Raw genomic sequence first — 20,726 nt, 5'->3', positions numbered from 1 at the left:
ATTGCGGCCGTCCCGCCTGGCAGCGACAGCTGCTGCTGGGGAGCGGGAGGGGGCGCGGGCCGAGCCCCGCAGAGCCGTGCGAGCTGCGGTTACCCCGCTCCGGTGACTCAGCAACGCCGGACCCGGTGCATTTCCACCAGCATCGCGGCTTGCCCGCCCGCTGCGGCCGCAGTCCTCTCCGGATCCGGCTTTGAGGATGAGGTCTGACATCTTGGATGCACGAGAGCCTCTCGGGTGTCAGTCAGAGCTGTCCCTCAACAGATACCGCAGGGGCTGGAGCCGCAATCCGGTGTGTTGCTCCGCAGTTGCGTGCGAGTCAGAGAAGATCGTAACTGTAGCAAAGGCTCTGGGAGCGCTGCAGCGCTCGCGAGTCCCGGCCCTTCTCCTCGCCGCGCTCCAGAGCTGCCCGACGTCGCTGTGATTCTCGGGAAGGGCAGCGGATGCCTCTGTACCGCGGAGCCCAAATGGGGCCGATGGGACGGGGCAGTGCCAGCAGCGCTTAGCGCCGGGTTTGTGCCTGAGCGGGAGCGAGCCGCTCCCTGCAGATTCGAGAGCGTGTGTGTGTGTGTCACCAGTGTGTGTCCGTTCCTCGGGGAGCTGCTGTGTCAGGGCACGGCTGTGTGGGCCAGGTGAGCATGGGACTCGTCGTCCCACTGCCTGTTCCATTCTGTGGGAGTCAGCAGAGCTCATGTGGGGCTGCTGTGGAGCAGAGGAATTCCTGATTGCAACAAAGCGCTCATGCTGCTGCTGCCCTGCAAGGGTGAGCATTCCTGATGGCTTTTGTGCTAAGTGGGAAGGCTTGGGGGATGTGAGTGGGCACAGGGTCAAAAGAGGCTTCCTTATCTTATGATTGTATAGGTGCTTCCCTAAGTAGCCTTGGACAGTAGCTGTTCTTGCAGGCTTAGGAAGTATAAATGTGTGTAATTGTTGTTGTAGGAGTTAAATGGCTGTCTCAGGGCTATTCTTCCTACAAGCCTCTGCAAGAAGAAACATGCTTTCTGACTTGTGTATTACAGAGGTGAGGAGATGCCTGTTAGACATGAACGGCGTCATAGCCCTGGCTCAGCCTTGGGCCCTGGCCACTGCTGCACTGGGACATGAATTTCCTGTAATGGTTCTGGGTTAGGGGAGGCAGTGAGGCTGTGTTCAGTTCAGGGGTTGAATGGTGAACTGCAAAGTGCTCACCTATGGCAAACAGGCAGCCGGAGTGCAGCCAGCCACGGATCAGCACTGATGCAGCCCTCCTGCTTTCTGCCTCAAGAGGAAAATGCAGCTTCTCTGAGACAAAACCCAATGCCCCATCCAGGCAGTTATTGGTTCTCCTGCCAGAATTGACACCTTACAGGAAACCCTGACAAAGCCTCCACACCAGAGGGCATGGACAGGCTGATCAGCTGCTTGGTTAGTAGCCAAACACTCCTCACCTTATTGGTTCATTCCTGTAAGGCTCTGGAGAAAGATAGCATAGGACCAAACTGGTGGAAGTTATGACTTCAGGGCATCGCTCAAGGAGAGTTAATCTATCTATTGGAAAAATGGCACCTTAATATAGTAACTGCAAGTTTTGGATACCTGATGAGCTGCACAAGAAGATCCTGTGCAAACTGGCACTGCTTGTGTGTAGCTGAAATGCAAGTACTCAGAGCTGGCAAGGACTGGAGGCAGTGGAGTGAAGCTGCAGTGCTGCTGGCTCCTGGCACCGTGTCCCCATGTGCCTCAATCCACGGGGCAGGGCTGCAGTGCTGGCCTGGCTCTGCCTGCACAGGTGGGGACTTTTCTGTGTTTGTGGGATGATGCAAGACAGGGCTTCCAATGGGGCAGTGCACACAGGGCAAGGGAGCTCTGTGCTTCCACCTGGCAGGCAGCCTTGGTTGTGGTCTGTGGAAGGATGAGCTTACCATGACTGTGGCAGGCAGCACAGTGCAGATGGAATGTGGCTGCCCTGCTGTGACCTGGCTGGGAGGGACGAGGGGCTGAGCTGCGCCTGCAGTGAGGTCAGCTGGTGGCACTCGGAAAGCCGGGGATTTTCTAGCCTGCTGTTGCAGTGATAAGATTTGGTCTGGTAATCCATGGTAAATTTCTCGAAGTTGTACACTGGTGTTTTCAGAGTGGTGTAGCAAACAGCACTAGAAAACTCCACCAATCCTCTCTATAGACATGAAATAGACAGAAATGTTTGTAGGCAACCCATTGCTTCTGATTCTAGGTGTAGTTATTCTGCCCCAGAAAGCTGTGTGTGCTCTGAAGTGGTAGGGCTTACTGGTGTGGCGTGAAAGGAAAAAATTATGAAAGAAAATGTTCAATTTAATTATTTATTTACTGCATGCGAAAGCAGCGTATTCCTAAAGTGATCTGGTTGATAACCTGCCTTCAGTTAAAAATCCTCCCAAAGCCCACTTGGAGGGCAAAGACTTGTTTTGTAAACGGAGTTGTCTGTGGTGTGTCAGCTGAGGAAGTAAATAGACTTATATAATGTGGTTTAGTGAAGTGTCACTTAAATAGGTCTGGTATTTTTATGCAAATACGGGGCGAGGATGGTATTTCAAAAGCACACACTCAGTGCCCTGTTGTGTGACTCTCAGAAGTATCCCAATGAAGGAGATGCACCCGTTTTGCTAATTCAACTCTAGCTGCCAGGGAAGAAGATCGAGTTTCAGAGATGTGGTGCACAACACCAGGGGTCCGGCCTGGGGTCCTCCGCAGGGCAGTGCCCAGGGTTGGTGGACCAGGGCCTCGCAGTGTGTCTCCAGAGTGGGGGCTGTGCGTGGAACACTGGGTGGCTTTGTTCTGCTGCGGAAATCCATCTTGATTAGAAATTTTGCTGAGCTCCCAGTCAAAAACAGGACAAATAAAGATTACCTGAATATAAACCAACCATCTGAATAACTTCCACTTTGAGATGTGCTTGCTAGCGATGCTGAAGGGCTTCTCACACCCCTATCCTAAAGCTGGGCAGTTCCCAGCAACCCAATCAAAAGCATCATCTCCTGAAGCCCCCAGCTGGGCTGTGAGCCGCGGTTGTGCAGCCCTCCCACCCACCTGGCCATTCTGAGCCCTTCCCATAGCTGCAGTTGGGCGAATGCCTGCAGACAGGGGAGGAGTCTTTGCTCTGCTTGGTGCCCGGGAGCTTGTACTCTGTGGTTTGGATGGGATGGGAGCTGTGGCCATCAGGGCTCAGCCAGCGGGGCACCAGATGAATGGCAGAACGAGGGCTGTGCTCTGGGAGGTGTGTGTGGCCATGGGATGCATCTCCCATCAGATGCCTGGTTGGTGGGACTGGGTCCTCCTGTCCTCTGTCTGTACCTTTTATGCTGCTGTGGGTTGCAATTGCAGAGAGCCCATGTAGCTCAGCCCTGCTGTAGGGCTCTTGGAGAGCTATGCTTTCCTGCTGGCCTGGTATGATACACAGGGAAATACTGCAAGGCCTGACAGGTGCCCTTCCTTTCCAAACGTCTGTTCCCTTGCTCCCTTCCATGCTGCAGACGCAGGAGAGCTGTGGGAGGAATGGTCTGCAGTGTGCATTGTGTGCTGTGTGCCCCGGCTGTACGCACTGCAGCCAGTGCCCCAGTGCCAGGCAATGAGGTATTGGCTGGCATTTCCCTGGCACGCTCACTTTCCAGCAGAGCACTTTGGAAAACTGTACAGAATACCTGGCCTTGTTAGCAGCCACTCCTGGCTCCTGCCCTTGGCCAACTGGTGTTGTCCCAGTTTGACAGTGCAGCCCTCGGCTGCACCTCCAGCAGTGACCCTGCTTTCTGGCAGCATGGCCACGTCCATGGGGCATGGGGTGGCCCCAGGGCTCTGAGGATGCAGCTCCTGCCTGCACACCCACTCGCTGGTGTTGGCTGGCACTTCAGTGAATCTTTAATTGCTCTGAACTGTGTTTCCAAAACCAAATGGACTTGCCAGTAAGAAATCTGTCATTAAACCCTCATTTCTTTTTCCCAGTTTAATCTCACTCCTCCCAGCTGTAGCTCCTCTGCCGCCCTCCATTCTCACTCAGGTGTGCCCCAGGCATAGCAGTCCCTGCCCCACGGGCCCCAGGAGCATTGGATTGTGAACAGCTTCCTCAGGGCTCTTTTGTTCTGGTTTGTGGAGGGAGAAACGATCCATGCACCCACACCTGGACGCCTCTGGCCACTCATTCCCTCAGGTCACAGGTGACACTGGGTGGCTGCTGCATTCTCCTTGCACCAACAGAGCTGCAGGGATGGATCAGCTGCTCTCTGGACCTGAGTCTTGCTGTGCTGAGTGCCTAAAAGCTTTCTCGCTTTCAGTGTCCACTTGCTAAGAGCTCTCTGTGGCAGTGACAGTGGCTTTTTTTTTCCATCTATGCATAGTCCTCTTAGAAGCAGGAAGTGAGGCGTTTCCCCCGTGCCTGGCTTGGGATGAGAGCTACCAGGTATTTTGTTGTTATGAATGATGTTAATTGTGGTCTGGGGATCATCTGGATTGAGATTTGATTAATCCAGGAACCTCCTTGAAGTGGTTGTTTTATCACATAAGTACTTTGATTACACAACTCCATCCTTTGCGCTTTCAGGTTTTGGTTTTTTTTTTTCATTATTTCAAAATTATTCAATTCATATTCAGTTATTCAAAATTCATATTATTTCAGTTACACAGACATTATGGGGCTCCCCGACCTCTCCCTGCACGTGGTCCAGTTGTTCTGCAGGGCTGTGGACATGTCTCCTGTCTAATCCTGGGGTCACTGCTAAAGGGATGAGCCTAACTTGGCCATTCCTGGTGTACCGCGTCAAAGCTGACTTGGGCTGCTCTAATCTGTGGATTAATGAGAGAATAGATTTGCTTGGGGACTCTGTAATCCTGGATTACTGGAAGTGCTGGGAGCGGGTAATGCTGAGACTCAGGCCCACTACTGATGGGGTGGCTGCAGCGATGCAGAGTGCTCACACCCCGGGCTGCGTCCTGCAGCCGTGTTGGGGCTGTGGTGTCCCTGGGCTGTGCTAGGACAGAGGTGTGATAGCTCTGATGGGGAAACTTCTGAAACCTCCCCAGAGCAGCAGTTACCTACAGGGGAACACAGCTGGGAAGCTCCCAGCTTGTGGGTCGTTAGATCTCTGTGAACAGCGTCTGCAAGAAGAAACCAGGCAAGGTCATGAATGCTGATGGTCAGCTGCTGCTTCGCTTGAAGTCTGGGCTGGAGCAGAGACATTCCACTCCTGGAAAGCTAGGGGAAGAGATCCTCTGAAAACCAAAATCCAGCTGTATGAGATGCTGGAAATGGGCTGGCATGGGCTGTGAGAGGTGTGTGGAGGTGAGGAAGTGGAGCAACAGCACAGCGGGGCTGAGGCTGCTGTTGACGTGGCAGGATGCTGATCAAGCAGGTTAAAAATAGCAGCTGCTTGCTCCTCCCCAGCTCGGCTGCGTGGCTGCGACCAGGAGCTGGAAATGCTTATGCCGACGTGCTGAGCAGGCACAAAGCCCAGCTGCAGCCACGGGGATGGGTACCGCAGGGAGTGTGGGGCCACGCTGCGCTGCGCTGGGGGAGCTTGGAGCTGGATGCTGAGCACCCAGCACGTGCCCTCCTCTCCCAGCGCCCCCTGCAGAGCTTGGCTGCACATCCCACGCTCCTCCTGTGCTCTTTGTGGCTCCCCAGAGCTGTGCCTTCAGGTGCTGGCAGCATCCCGGCCCTGAAGTGGCAGAACCAGGGCCAGGAGCACAGCTACGGCTGCTTGAGCACTCTGTGCAGTGCAGAGGGGCAGGAGGTGGACGAGGCCAGAGGATGGAGCCACTCTGCTCCTTGGCAGGAGCCCCTGCACCGCGGGGTCCAGGCAGTGGGCACACAGCACCTCATGGTGCCTGCACCATCCATAGTGCCTGGTTTCCCAGATGCCCCAGAAGTGTAATTCTGTGTGAAACGGGCATGAGTTGTGTGGCAGCTCTCATTTCTGATGGGAGATGTTCATTCATTGTCAGAAGTGCTTTTTGCAACTTGCATCCTGCTGTCCTCCCCAGTAAAGGTGTAATTGAACAATTAAAGTCAGTATCTCCATTCAGAGCAGTCATTCCAGCACTGTTATTTTTCTCCTGATGTACTACTATAAGCCTAATTTCTCGAAAGGAAACTTTTGATGGATTTTTACTGAAAGATTTTTTTTTCCCATAGTGGCTGCAGCCATGGAGGGGTGGAGAACGGCACTGTTTCCCTTTGTGCTGTGCTGTTGGCCTTTGGCAGCTCTGGAGGCACAGGCACAGATTGGTGGTACCTCTTCTCAGCTGTCTGGGGTGGGTGCCTGGGCACCAGCAGTGCCAACTTCAGCAGCATGGGAGATGCAGGAGCTGTGGAGGCGGCTGTGTGCCTTCTGTGGCTTTTCTGTTTTGTTGCTTTTCAGTCTTTTAATGCTTCAGGCTGCTGAGTTCAAACCAACCCTTACTGCAGCTTCAGCTCGCTTTGTTTCGGGGTCAACTTGCAAAGGATGCTGAAGTGCTTTGAGGTGCAATACATACCTTAGGAAGAAAGAAAGACTCCAAGTAGGTTAGGTGCATTTTCTTGCAACCTTGTGGGAAGTTAAAGGAATCACAGGGGTTTGGGCTTCAGGGCTGCAGGAGAGAGCCATTTCCAGGCAGAATTTCTGCACAGCCTTTTTGTTTCTTTTTAGAGCTGTTTGCTCTCTTGTGTGTGTGCAAGGCAGTCAGCTGCTCAGCTGTGTGCCGGTCATCTCTCCTAAATCCATGCTAAAGCAGATCCTTTGAATGGAAAGATAATGAAAATAGAAAGCGGAAACCAAAATAGACAACTAATCCCCCATTTTGATCTCCTCTGCCCTGTGGTTCAGCTCAAAGAGCGGGCATAAAACACGACCACTATCTCTGCCCCCCAAGTATGTGAACAAGCTGCCATGATTTGGCTTGGATCAGTCCATGTCCGTATTCTCTGAATAACAATAAAACATTAATGGCGATGAAGACTGTTATCTCCCTCGTGTCTATTTTGTCACTGGAATAATAACTTTAAATATTAAGAGTGCTGAGATTTATAGATGCCAAGCCTGCTCAGCAAAATCTAAATCATGTTCTTTAGTGCACGTTACCATTTATTGCTGCTGTACTGTCTGAAGCCTGAGTGGGTGTTAACCCTGCGATAACATCCTCAAAGTGGATTTGATATAAATCTCTAGTTTAGAGTAAAAATTCTGTTGGCTGTTTGGTTAGATTTGCAGCTCTTCTTAGAGAACATTACGGGAGTGGGGGCTGAACAAAGTGCTGATGCTCCCCAGGAAACATGGGAGCAGGAGGAGCGCAGTGTCATGGAACAGCCATGCTGGTGTCAGTCCAGTGAGCTCAGCTGTGTGTGCATCGGTTCCACAGTCTTGCAGACTTTTGAAGTGACTTGATTCTTCTTTAAGTTTAATCTTAGCATTTTCATACATTCATTCATTTTTAATTTAGAGGTCCTCACTGACGTATCTATTAATAACAAATGTACCAGCTGTTATTTAATGGAGCATTCTGCAGCCCAGTGCTCTCTCGGGCAGCTCCTGGTGCTGCTGCTGAGCCCATAGCAGCAGAGCTCCACGTCCCCAGGTGCAATCCTGCTCACGTGAGGCTGTGTCACTGCTCTTGAAATGAGCTGTGCAGCCCTGTGGTTCATCATGAGGCATTTCCTTGTGTTCCCTTTGTTGTGCTCAGTGAGTAAAGGAAAAGTAATCTGACTGATGAAAAGCAGCCTGACAAACATGAGCATTAGGCCAAATGTCAGTACCTGCTATTGACAATTCATTCCTGTGCAGCCTTGTTGCAGTTAGCAGCTGATGAGCAATGTTAGTAGGCATGACTGATGGCTTCAGTTGCAGGTTTAGTAAATATTGCTGGGTGAGAAGGGGACAGAGGTCAGGAGAGTGCAAAGGAGCCGTCCTCTCCGCCTCGCTGTGTCTGCAGTGAGCACTGATGGATGTCTCCAAACGCAGAGCTCAGGCTGATGGGAGCCAGATGCTGACTGCTGTCTGGGGGAAGCTATCGCTTGTTTAACACCTGGCTGCTGCCATTAAACTTGGTCAGATAAATGTTGCAGAGCAGTAAGTGCTTGTGTTCATGGTGCAGCTCCTGGAAGAACCCTCTGTCTGTCATGGTGCTGCAGGAATGTGGCAGCTCTGCAGAGCACAGCCTCAGGAAATGCCATAAGAGCTGCAGTGTGCAGGTGTGGGTTGCTCATCCCTCATGGAACAGGGAGAAAATGAACTTTGCTTCTTCAGGGCCCGTCAGCATTGCTGCCAGATGCAGTGTCCTCAGCGCCCGGTGCTTCATGTGTCTTTGAGGTGGGTGAGGAGCCCCTGTCACCGCGGTGCTGCTGAGCGCTGCCTCCAGCTGAGGTGAGGCTGGTTCTTGCTGCTGCCCTGACGCTGGGTGCTTTGGAGGAGCACTGCGGGGTGATGTGGAGCTGAAGTCCATTGTTGCTGTGTTCCAAGGATCGTGAATTGTGGGAGAGAAGTGAACAGCCCAGCTGCCTCTGCAGCCACTTGTGTGTGTTCCCAGCTCCCTTATGAACAGCTCAGAGAATTGCTCTTCTTTAGTCCTTTCATTTTAAGGGAAGCGCTTTGAGCTATGCTGTTGTGAAACACCACGATGGTTCATAGGGATGATACCTGGATTGCAGAGCTCTGGTGAGCTGTCTGGATGCAGGGAGCGCTAAGGCACAATTTGTTCTTCCTGAGGAAGGGAAATTGCCCTTGTGGCAGTGGTTGGACTTTGTTCTACACAGGCAACGGGATTATGCAGAGGAAGGGAATGGTCATCATCCAACCACATACAGCAGGAAGTGCTTTCATAGGCAGCTAATTCACACAAGATCTACTGAAATCTAGAGGGAGCTGAACGTCTCACACTTTTAATATGAGTTATCTGAACATGTACAGGGAGATAAGTATGAAATGAACCCTTCTGAAATCAGATGCTGCAGTCAGTCCCCAGCTGCCTGCAGGTAGCCGTGGTCTGAGCAGAGGATGTGGTGGCTGTTGGAGGGAGGATGCTCGCAGCTACCCTGCAGGTGAGCCCTAAGCAGCGGCGGGTGGAACTCTGAGCCTGTCTGGCTGCCAGGGCAGTGATCCTCTGCTGAGGGCTGGGGTGGAGCAGGCAGAATGAGAGGAGGTTTCTGAGGGCCTTCCTCAGAGGTCACTAGGTGAACTTGGCCTGGATTGTGCCTGACAGGTCGTTAATTATAATAACAGCATTGGCAGTGCTGCTTTGTGGCTGGTTCCCCACTGCGTAATTCTGGCCAGCACGAATGGTATGATAGATGAGAGATTGTCTCTGGCTGTGAGGATCGGCTCAGGGGTGACACTCTCAGCTGGAGGATACAAGTAATGCAGGTTCTGGTGTTCCTGTGGTTTGTTTGCTTGTTTCTTTGGAAGAAGCCAAGGTGTCATTGCATAGGCCCATCAAAATCCTTGCAAGCGTCTCCACAGCAATTATCTTCTGCAAAAAGTCATTATGTTAGAAGAGACTGAAGTGAATTGGGATCTGCAGGTCTCCAAGCAGCGATGTGCTGCTGAGTTCTGGCTATGCTCTGGAGGTGTCTCTCCTCCTCCTGCAGATCTCTGGGCCGTGGGTTCCTGCAGTTGCCAGTCCACAGCTATACAGAGTACAGCTGGGTCTTATAGCAGTGGGTCTCAGCCCTATGGCAGTGCCTGTGAATCCCAGACATTGTGCTGGACTGGGAAATGTGCTGACTTGTGCTCTGAGCTGCTGATGTTTGCATTTGCCGTGATCATGTGCCAGAGCAGAATCCAACCCAGAGGTGGGAAGGAGAGGCATGGTGACAGTGAGGAGCCTTCAAGCTGATGCCAGCAGGTGTGCCAGGGCTGTGTGTGTGCCAGGGAAGCTGCAGAGCAGCCATCTCTGCTAGCCTTGCCTGATGCTGAGCACGGTGTTGTGCTGTGTGGTGCCATGAGCCATGCACTCCTTGTGCACAGAGCAGCTCCTGCACCGCAGCTGGGACGGAGCCCATATCATGCTGCTGTGTGACACTGATACGGCGCTCTCATGAGGAGGGCTGCAAAATCCAGCAGCTGGGCACTGCTGCTGAAGTACAGCAACAGGTTGTTAAACGTTTCTTAGATGTGGAGGTAATAAAGAAGCATTCCTTCTGTGTAAAAATGCAGCCAAAGGCCAACACCTGACCTGCCTGAGTCCCCCGAGGTGCTCCCTGCGATGCCATGCAGAGGTCACCTCCTGGCTGGGGCTGTCTGCTTCCCCGAGATACGGCTTTGCTGCTCTCACAGCCAGGGGTGACCCAGGGACAGCGCTGCCACCCGTGTGCCCAGGGCACCTTTCTGCTGCACCATGGCAGCAATGGTCCCAGTGCTGACCCAGAGCCTCACACCAGCAGATTTCAGAGCGCCTCTCAAAGGAGATGAGGCTTCTTGCCTGAGCGGTACAAGTGGATGTGCTGATTTGCATCCATTAGAGCCCTTCCAGGGTACGTTCTGATTTTGGCAGATCTTGGCAGTGCTGCTTTGGAGCTGGGTGGAAGCTTGCAGCCTTACCTCATCTTTACGTGGCTTTAGGAGGAGACAGTGAAGTCTCATTGTGTTTGGGCATCAGATCGAATGTAAGAACTTTCTAATTAGAATGTTTATGAGTTAATTGTATGATGCTTTGTTTGCTCCCTGCTGCAAGGCAGAGCTGTATGTGAGGGGTGGGGAAGCAGATCAGCCTTTTTTTGGCTTTGTGTCACCCAAGTGCATTATCTCCTTCTGGCTGTCTCCTCCCTCTTGCGTCTCTCCACTGGAACTAAGTGTGGACCAGGGGCTATTAATAGCTCAATCCTGCAAGTCTGCTTCTGCAGATGCAATTCTGAGCTTCTGAATCCTAAAACTCATTACAGATGAAGCAGTAGGCTGTGTGGTAGTTAATGCAATTAGGCTTGCTAAGTTAGGTTCTGAGGGCCAAATGCTGCCCTTGCTTTCTGTGTGAAGCTCCTCTGGGGCCCTGCCGTGCAACCCCCCCCCCCCCCCGCACATCCTCCTGTTGCTAATGGCTGTTATCAGAACTCAGCCGTGGCGCTAGTAGCAGTGCTGTCTGTTCGATAGCAGGCAGGGTTCTGATCCACACCCTCAGCTTCCCAATCCCACTGTCCCATGGGTTTGCATGGCATTGGGATAGAAGTGTTGGGCTGCTGCTCATCCATGTTGTCCCAGGCTGTTGGCTGCTAAGGGTTTGGACTCGCCTTTCTCTGTTAAAAGCTGGAATCAACTGGAGTGCAGCTTGGTTTTCTGTACAGGAAGCCAAATCTCCCATTCTAACAGGGATATGTTGCCTGCAGGAGGAAGCAGAAAGGCAGGAGACATGAGCATTGCTCCTATCTCAAGGGATAGGGCATTTGGCAGCCCTTACAGCTGGAAGTGGTTGTTGGTGCCTTCTCTTGATACCTCATGTACTCATGCACTTAACTGACCAGCCCCAGCTTTGCAATTAACTTTCATGAACATTCTGCTTGCCATTCTTGACTAGGGGAAAAAATTCACTGGCTCCCCCTGGAATCATTCAGGAGGGCAAGTGGGGTGTGTCTGCTGTGTTAATTGCAATTGTGTTATTGTAAATTCAGCCCTGCTCAGGTGAGATGGGTGCAGTTCTCATGGTGTGTCCTCCTGTGGGCTGGGTGTGTGGCTGTGGGCAGTGCAGGTGGGGGGGACTGCAGCACCCAGCCACTTCCACTGCTGGTGGCTGCAAATGTGATACATTCATGGCTGAGGATTTTGAGTTTATTTTTTGCTCTGCTCGGAGTCTCAGGAATTTCAGTTAATTTTATTCCCCAAATTGCATTCTGCCTCCTGCTTCCATAACTGTGTAAATCTGCTGCTAAAGTTAAAGAACCATGACATTATTCAATACATCATTCATAGATCCTTTGCTGGAATTTCACACTTCCTTAAGCTGCTCAAGAGCCTGCAGGGCATTCTCATCCTGCCACACAGAGCTGCTGCCATGCAGATCCTTGCCCTGGGCAGTGGGGCTGGAGGAGATGGGCAGCCATCTCTGCACAGCTTTCTGCACAGTTTGAGCTCTTCTTCCGTCAGCTCTTCTCCTCTCCCCCTTTATCTTTTGTCTGTCTTTGCTAATTTTAGACTCTTTTCACTTTCCTTGTATTGTAATCCCTATTTTTTTCTCCTCATCCTCACACCAGCCCTTGTTCTTCCCCTGTTCTGCATGCAAACCTGCCTGTTCTGCACCCATCCCCTTGCAGGGGCAGCGCATGGTGCCAGGGAGCTGCTGGCAGCTGTGGGGCTGCAGAGCAGTGTGGGTGAGATGGGGATCTCTTGGAGGCAAGGGGAAGCACTGTGCACTGAGCTGGATTTAGAGAAACTGCCAGAAATGGCTCCAAGCTGTGCTCACGGCTGGCGTGTTCCACTTGCCAAGGACCCACGCAGCCTTGGAAACCAGCAGGGGTTTGCAGTTGTACTCTTAAGGACTTTGTGCCTTTGGTTGAGAGAGCTCTGCTTCCCTTTGGGCTGCTAAGGCCAGCTGTGGTTGGGGGGTGCTCTGCCATCCTGGTGCTGCTGGGCTGTGGGATGGGATCCTCGTGGTGCCTTTGCCCCCTGTGCTGGCAGCCCTGCCCCACCTCCTGCTATGGGTGCAGAGGTTGGGTTACACCTGGTGCTGCCGGCTGGGTTTATAGGCTGTACTTGTTTGACTCTGTGACAGTGTTCTCCCAATACTGCCTGTTTCTGCCCCAACCTCCAATGGCCCGCTCCCAACCCTCTGCACTGTGGCAGCAGAAAACATTTGCTGAAGTCTTCCTCAGTATGAGTGCCCTGACCTCCACCCACAGGAGCTCCCACTGGCACAACCTGTAAGCTTGCTGTTACACTGTGCTCATTGTTGGTTACGTTGCTCATTACACTGTGCTCCTTGACTGGGGCTGGGCACCACGGAGCCTTGGCTGCAGTAGATGCGGCCGGCACCTGTGTTCCTCTCCCAGAGGGAGCGCTGCAGCTGCCTTCTTTGTTTCATGACTTTTATGTTTTCAAGGTGCTAATACAATGAGTTTGATGGATGTGCAGCTGCTACTTAACTGGCTGTAAATGTTCATCATGGATCCAGGCAGGAAACTTGGCCTGGTTTGGAGCACCACTGCAGAGCGGAATCCCGACGTGCTGCAGCACTTTGTTCTCTCGATTCGTCCCTGTTTTGCGGAGCTCCTGTCTCACCAAACCTCCTTCTTTCCTTGCAATCTGTTTCTGACAATGTGTAAAGTTATTGACAAGGTGATGAAATGTGGTGGACAAGGATTTGCCAGAAAGAGGCGGTATTTTTCCTCCTCATAATGCAACTCATCCCCAAAAAGAAACCTCCGCCCTTTCAGCCCTGCGTGCTGCTGCTGGCTGCAGAGCTGTGGCTGCAGGCAGTGACCGCAGGGCCCAGCAGTGCTCCTATGGGGCGGTGCAGGCGGTACTTGGCAGGGGAGGAACACACCAGGGTGCTGTCCTTGTTAGCTCTGCTTCCCCAGGAGCTGGATACTGCTCACCAAACCCTCCCCTTCTCTTTGGATAAATGTGCAGCAATTGTGTCCCCTGCAAAGGGAGCGATCCTCAGTTCTGCTTCTAAGCCTGTCTCGAGATGCAATTGTTTGCACCTACCATGTTTCCAGGAGCTCAGTTTTGTGCCAGTGGTGCAGGTGAGGGTCACTGAAGTCTGAAGTGACAGTGATGCAGAGGGCAGTCTGACCACAGGCCAGGAGCTGCCTGGTGGAGTCACCCAGTGACAGGCTGCCTCTGCCAAGTGGGACTGACAGAATATGAATATGATCAGATTCATTAAGTGAGAAGAAGCTCCCAACAGACAACACTAACAGCTCATCTAGATTGAGCTTATGGGAATGGTTTGTTGGGAAAAATCCTGTTTTGACAGAGTGCTGGGAAATACTGTAATTCTGTGAAGTTAATGTCCCGTTCAGGTGGCAGATACCCACATGGCATTGGTTCTGGGATGTGCTGCACCTTCAGCTCTGCTTGCACAGCTGCCAAAGCTGAGTGCAGGGTGATGCGTGGGGCTGTTCTGTTGTGCTGCACAGAACACTGCCAGGCAGCCCATCCTGGACATCCCCATCTTGAGAAATGGCTGCACTTCCCTTGTGCCATTTAAGAATCTCTGCATGGCAGCGAGCAGGAAGGCAGCTTGTTGTAGGCACTGCACTCGGTTATCTCCAGGGTGGGAATGCAAAGGTACTTGGTTAGACTTGGAGTTGGCTTTTGTTGTGCTGTTAGCCTTCCAGCCTCTGAATGATGCTGCTGTGTTCGGTCTGCTGAATTATGGAGTTTTCTCCCTCATGAGATGCGTGTGATTATATTTCCTAACCAGGAGTGAAAAATGACAAAGCAGGTCTGTTCTTTGTCCCACCTCCCTTTAAAAAAAAAAAAAAAAAAAAAAAAGGGAAAACAATATTGATATTATTGATATTTACCTTAAGCATTGGTTTATGGCTTAGTGGGGTTTCCAGCAGTTCGCTGTGTGCGTTTCTTTTACTTTCCAAAAGCCATTGATTTTTGCAGCACTGCAATTAGAAAACAAGAAGCCTATAAAATGGTGTTATTTCTGTATTTTAAAATGGAGTTTCGGTCTCCTGCTGCCTTCTTATTGGTTTCCCCCTCTCCTGCCCTGCTGAATGTTGCTTGAGTCAGCATGTTGTAATTTTCCTGTGGAGACCCAGGGCTCGCTGGTATCACTTAAACCAAATGGCCCTGCTACAGTTTTGCCATTCTTTGGCTACCCATGTAATAGAAAACATACTCCTTAGGAGTTCGTGCTGCAGTTGTATTGACTGGGAACACTTGGCTAATCACTTCCTGTAATTAAATTCTTCACGAGGAGTAAAGTTAATCTTCTCAGAACATGTAAAACCTGACCCGCAGCCCGAACCGGCAGAAGCGCAGTGGTTTATAGGCAGCTTTGTCCAAGCGTAAAGGCTCCCTTCCCCAACCAGAAGCAATTAGTGTAATTAAATATTCCTGTTCCTGAGCCAAGGATATATAATAATAAACTGTAACCGATACAGCAGATTTCCTCCGCAGATTTGGTAGACTTTCAAGGACACGAGGGATCGTTGTGCCTGTTCCCGTTGACCCCTAGTAAAACGCAGCTCCATCTGAAGGAGCCGCCTTCCCCTCCTGCAGACACGGGCATGCTGTGCTCCCCTGCAGGGCACTGTGTGAATACGGACGCTCTCAGCTGATCGCAGACCGACCCAAAGTGCCGCGGGCACAGCCCGGGCTGAGGGGTTGCTGGGCTGGGAGCTCAATGGCTGTGTGGAGCAGGAGGTGAGGGCAGGGCTGGGCTGAGTGCTGCTCGGAGGGTCGCTGCCTGCTGGGCTGGTTTGTCGGTGCTCTTTTCTGGGCGCCGCACGCTGCTGCCTGTGGGCACGGCGTCAGCTGCTCCGTCTCCCTTAAATTCATTCTGGACTGATGTTCTCTCGACTCTGTGCTGCTCAGTAGGTTTGGTAGAGAGAAATCAAGGAGACTTTCCCCAACTCTTTTTCTCTGTGTTTGCATAAACACATTAATAACCTAATTGCCCAAATCCTCGCTGACTGGCTGAGGCATTAAGCTTGCTATGGGTGGCTGATTTGAACCATATGGTTTGGTCCCAAGGTTTCTCTGGGTTTTTAGAAGAGGTTCAGAAAGTGCCTATTTGCATCATCTTGAAGCATTGCCATTCCCAGCACAAACAGTTCTGCATAATTTATTACCCTCACTGTAGCTTTGCTCGTACTCATAAGTTCAACTTCAAAGTACTGCAGTCTCACTGGTGATTATTTATGTGCAGCAAAACAAAACAACATGAAGTGCCATCCCGGGGTTAAAGTCTTTGCTTCCAATGGGGAAACTCCAGCCATTCTTCCACAGTCACAAAGTTCTTGTACCTTCATTAAAAGTCAGAGTAAGGATAACCTTTCAAGGATCTGTTAACATTTGCCCTTCCTGGCAGTTGGACCAATTGAAATGCAGCGCTTACAACCAGCGTGGTTACCTGGATGATGACAGGTATTGCCATCAGCTGTTCAATTTGGACAGTTAAGATGTATTTGTCACATCCACTTCTGTTTAGCGTGAGTTTCACATGCCAGTTATCGCTCAGCATCTCAGTACAGCAGGATTTCAGCTGTAAATAATGTCAGGGAGCTTTAGGATATGACAGGGATATTATTTTCTTCCCCCCAGTTTATTCACTGTACAGCAATGGAAAAATACTACTTATGTGTAGAGAGTCTTTGCTAAAGCAGTCAGCTTTTGCCTTGCGCTCTGACCGGGAGGTGCTCATCCCCTGGGCTCCTGTTTGCTCATTAGCAGTTGGAGCTGCTGTGGGGCTGAGGGCTGAGCCCTGCGGCGCTGGATGGGCCGTGCAGGCAGTGGAGCTGTGGGGTAGTGGGGAGGTCATCCTGCTGTCTTTGCAGCAAATATTGCATTAAAAAAATTGGAAACATTGGATGCACCGTGCAAAAATAGTGCCAGCAGTTGGAGTGCTAGGGATGCCCTGAAAGTGGGGCTTCACCAAGCCTGCTTTGCTTGTGAAATTTGCTTTCCTAATTGTCAGGTTCCTCTCATTGTGATCTGGGGTTCCCTGCTGACTGGCTCTGCCCCAGCTTACAGCCCATCTTCGAGAGCCATGGGGACTTCTTTCATGGCTTGCAGCCCTGCAGTCAGAGTTCAGATGCCAGTGATGTGTGCCAGAGTGACATCAGCCGCTATGGTAGGCAGGGTCTGAATCAACCTGTGTGCACAGATCATTGAGTATTCTTGTTGTAAAACAAACAGCTGCGGTCAGTTAGTCACGTAAAGAAACATCTCCCAGGTCTCATGGCATTATTTAAATCCTAAATCCTCTTGCAGTTTCCTGAACAGAACGTCTGCTAAAATCTGGAGAAATTAGACCTGGAATGGTTCTTGGGAACGTTGCTGTCACAGTCTGGGGAGGAAAAGGAGCAATGCCTTTGGGTGTTTCCCACAGAGGCTCATCTCTGCCTGTGGATGGCCCTTGTCAGCTTGCAGCCTCCCCGTGCAGTGCCCTCAGCTCAGTGCAGCACCCAGGAGCTGTGGGTGGCAGTGAAGAGCGTGCCTGCTTTGTGGGCAGGGCTGGTGGTGGCCTTGAGCCCCGTGTGCTGTGGCTGGCCCTGGGGTTTCCCTTTCCATCCAACTGCAGCAGCCTTGGGTACAGGTGGGCCTTTTGTTTCCTGCCCCCGTCTCCCCTGTAGAGCTCCCAGTAAGCTCTGGTGGTGCCCATGGCTGTGGGAGCAGCTTTCCATCCACGGTGCCCCATAGGGCGACGCCTCCATCCCATGGCTGAGGCCAAGTGGGTGCTCCCACCCAAAGCGATGGGGCGCTGGGGTGGGGGAGCAGGGCAGCAGCAGCAGGGTGAGCTCCAGCTTTCCCAAGCGCCAGTGAGTCAGATTTTCTCTCTTCCTGTGATTGCGGCAGCAATGCTCCCAGGGACTGGCAGGCCAAAGAAAATTCATTAATTACTGCAGCAATTAGGCAGTGGAGGTAATGCTGCCCTGCCTGAGGTGCAGTCAGTGCTCAGTGCAGTGGCAGCAGCTTCCAGGGGCATGAGAGTGATGGTTTGTGCTGGTGCAGAGCTGGGCTGCAGTGGGACAGCAGTGTGTGCCCAGGGCTGACATTGCTGTGCTGTGCAGCAGAGCTGCAGAGCTGGGCACGATTCAGGGGTGGGCTGAGATGGGAAGCTGGGCAGCCTGGGAGGAAATTCTGATGAGAAATTCTGCTTTTAATTTAAGAAGTTTGGATGGAAATGTTGTCATGAAAAAATTTAGTTCCTTCTTCCCACAATTACAGGCTGGGAAATTATTCCTAGTGTTTTTTTGCTGTTGCAAAAAATAGTAGCTGTGCATTGGAGTAGCCAGACCCACTGACACAGGCTGTTCACTTGGCACATGTGAACTGATTTCCTCATGAAGTGGCAGAACACAGACATTTCTTGTGGTAGAAAGGCATGGATTCGCTGTGTAATTTTCACCTACGTTTCTCTATTTCTATTTAAGGTGCTTCTAAGCAGCTCAGAGCCATCTGAAGCTGGATGTGCTGTGCTCTGTCCCAGCCTTGCTGCAGGGCGAGCTGTCAGTCTGTCTGTCTGTCTGTCCTTTGGTGCTCGGTTCCTGAACATTGGTCCCTTCTGCCCAGGGCCTGGAATTGGTGTCTGCTGCTTTTCTGCCATGATTAAAAAAATTCAAACTGCGGCAGCCCCAATTTACAGTTCATGTTCTGAGAAAGTGGCTCTTATGTCTTGCCAGCCCTCAGCACGTTCCCTTGTTAAATTATGCATATGCTAATGAAGTGTGAAAATCAGGCAAATAACAACTCTGTGTAATAGCTTAATGTCCCCAGAGCGTTGTGGCTTTTTTTTTATTATTATTTTTTGATTTGTGACCCATTCTGAGTCTCATTTCTGCAGGGTGTTCTTCCAACAGCTGAGGTTAATTTGCATTTTCACTTTTTCCCCTTCTGAAAGAAGCCCAAACATGTGCTCACAATCCTCAGTGCGATTTCTGTTCTGGATTTGGTGATCCCCAGGTTTCCATTGCAGTGGGTAGCGATTTCTCAGCACAATTTGTGCAATCCACACCGCTGTCCCCAGTGTCAGTGGGTCTGTGGGACGCGGGGTGCTGGGGAGGACGGCTGGCTGCCTGGGGGGGTCTTGGCAGAGCATCACCTGTTGGTACAGCCCCCACCACCAGGAGCAGAGCTCCCAGCAAAGATCCTTAATTCCCTGTCAGAATCAACTTAATTAAATCCCATCTGACCGAGAGAGGGTTTTCGTTTGGTCTAATGAATGTCCGTACTTCCATTTGGAAGCTTCTTACATCCTGGAGTTCATTCCCTAATAACAAGCGAGGTTTGTTTGCCTGCCTGTTGCCACTAAAGATTGACTAGAATGAAAGCCAAATGGAAATTTCCTTCCAGGAGGACAAAATCCAGGGAGGGATGGTTAATTAAAAATGAAAGGCAAAGGGGGCAGGGAGTGAGTTTGGTGGCTGGAAGGGCGTTGCAGCAGCAGTGCTCTGGGCTGCCCCACAGACTGGTGGGATGGATGGTGCTCAGGGCTCTGTCCTGCCTCTGCACCCTTCCCATGGAGCCCACACATCCAGCAGGAAGGTGCTCAGCTGAACCCCATGGGCTGCTCTGGAGGGCATTTTTTCCTTCAGCTCTTAAACTGAGCTGTTTGCACGCTCAGCTCACGATAAGAAGAGCAGGCTGCTTTAGTGGTAACGCAAGGCTTTGGCAGGGAGCAGCCAGCAGGTGCCCAGGTCTGTGTGCTACCAGAGGGCTTCTCAAAGTTCTGCTGTGTTTATTTCTTTCAGATGATGACGATGAGCAGCCTGGAGGGGATGCTGATAGTTGGCATCATTAAGCTTAAGGATATTAGTTCTCCAATAGTAAAGACGAATTCCTATTACCACAGCACCACAGGCCCTAGAAATAGCATGGCCGTGGCCTCTCCATTTCAAATACAGAGTGAAATGATTTATTGTGCAGGGAAGTAAGCAAGGTTGTAACTTCTGGGCAAACTTGAGATGGTATTTCAGCTGTGTACCAGATCCTTATCTGAGCTGGGAGAAGAGCAGTACAGGCAGGTGTGTGTTTGTTGAAACAGAAACCCCTGACTGGTTTAAAAAAAATATTTGTTGTGATACTTACAGCTCATAGAACAGGTGGGGTTTGGTGCCGTTTGGTTTGTTTGGTGCTGTTTGCTTTTGGCTCTCTGTTATTTACTAGCAGCACACCTGGCAGCACTGCTGTGGGCTCTGCCCGGTGTGTGCAGAGCTGGGCGAGCTGCTGCAGCTTCGTGCTGATGTTGGACAGCCTTGGTGGGGCCGGTGCCTGCAGTGGGGACCTGTGTGCTTACAGCGGGGGGTGCTGAGCATCCCTACGTACAGCACACAGTGTGAACCAGTGTGAGCAAAATGCCAAGTTCTGAAGATGAATTCATTTATAATCTGTCTTCAGCTGCTTCACAGATTACTTTTAAGCAATTCATTTTAGAGACTCAGAACCTCGTTTTATGAACTTAATGCCAAGATGAGGAAAGGAAAGTTTAATTAAAACACTGCATGGAAACTGTCCTGAAGCGATCTCCTTCAGGGCAGACTGCAAGTGGTGGCACAGTGCTCATCTTCCATGGAAAGAAGCACTAAGGGAGCCAGAAGTGGAGCTTTAACCCGAGCGCTGGGGGCTGATCCAGTGTGGGGCTGCTGGGCTTCCCTGGCTGTGCTCATTGCTCCCAGAGGGGCTGTGCCCCCCAGAGGCACTGCTGGGCCGTGGGGCAGCCTGGCAGGGGCTGCAGTGCTGCTGGAGCCCAGCAGAGAGAAACCCTTCCTTGGTGCCTCCACCTCGATACTGCTCCAGATGTTGGATTAAGCCATCTGTAGCTGATTAAATTCTAATCCAAGCCACAAATGCCAGCGACTGTCTGTGCATGGCTTCAGTGTGTTTACTTTCTCCTAAGTACAGAACTGGGATGCTAGGTGTGCTCTTTCCAATGCAGTGCTCTCTGGTCTGTGGTTTCTGCTCTGTTCCTCTGGAGCAGAGGGATGCTGGGGTGGCTCAGCCACTCTGGGCTGCTGTTTGCCTCCCATCAGGCACACTCTGTGCTGGATTTCCCATTCCCCATGGGTTTGGACCTCTATGCTGTCCCTGCATCCTGGCGGCCGAGCGGCATTTGCCATTCCTTACCTCCCTGTCACAGTGCCCTGCCTGAAC

At 51.5% G+C, this 20,726-nt stretch overlaps 1 protein-coding gene across 4 annotated transcripts in view; it reads left to right on the top strand.

The window, feature by feature from the left end:
- The window catches only part of PPP2R2B (protein phosphatase 2 regulatory subunit Bbeta), a 90,615-nt gene that overhangs the window by 49,855 nt on the left and 20,034 nt on the right, over nucleotides 1-20,726 (top strand). The window lies entirely within an intron of this gene.

The sequence above is a fragment of the Lagopus muta genome, chromosome 14, assembly GCF_023343835.1.
Source record: "Lagopus muta isolate bLagMut1 chromosome 14, bLagMut1 primary, whole genome shotgun sequence".
NCBI classification, from domain to species: Eukaryota; Metazoa; Chordata; class Aves; order Galliformes; family Phasianidae; genus Lagopus; species Lagopus muta.
Note: the sequence above shows the minus strand (reverse complement) of the source record. Positions and strands in the feature narration are given on the sequence as shown.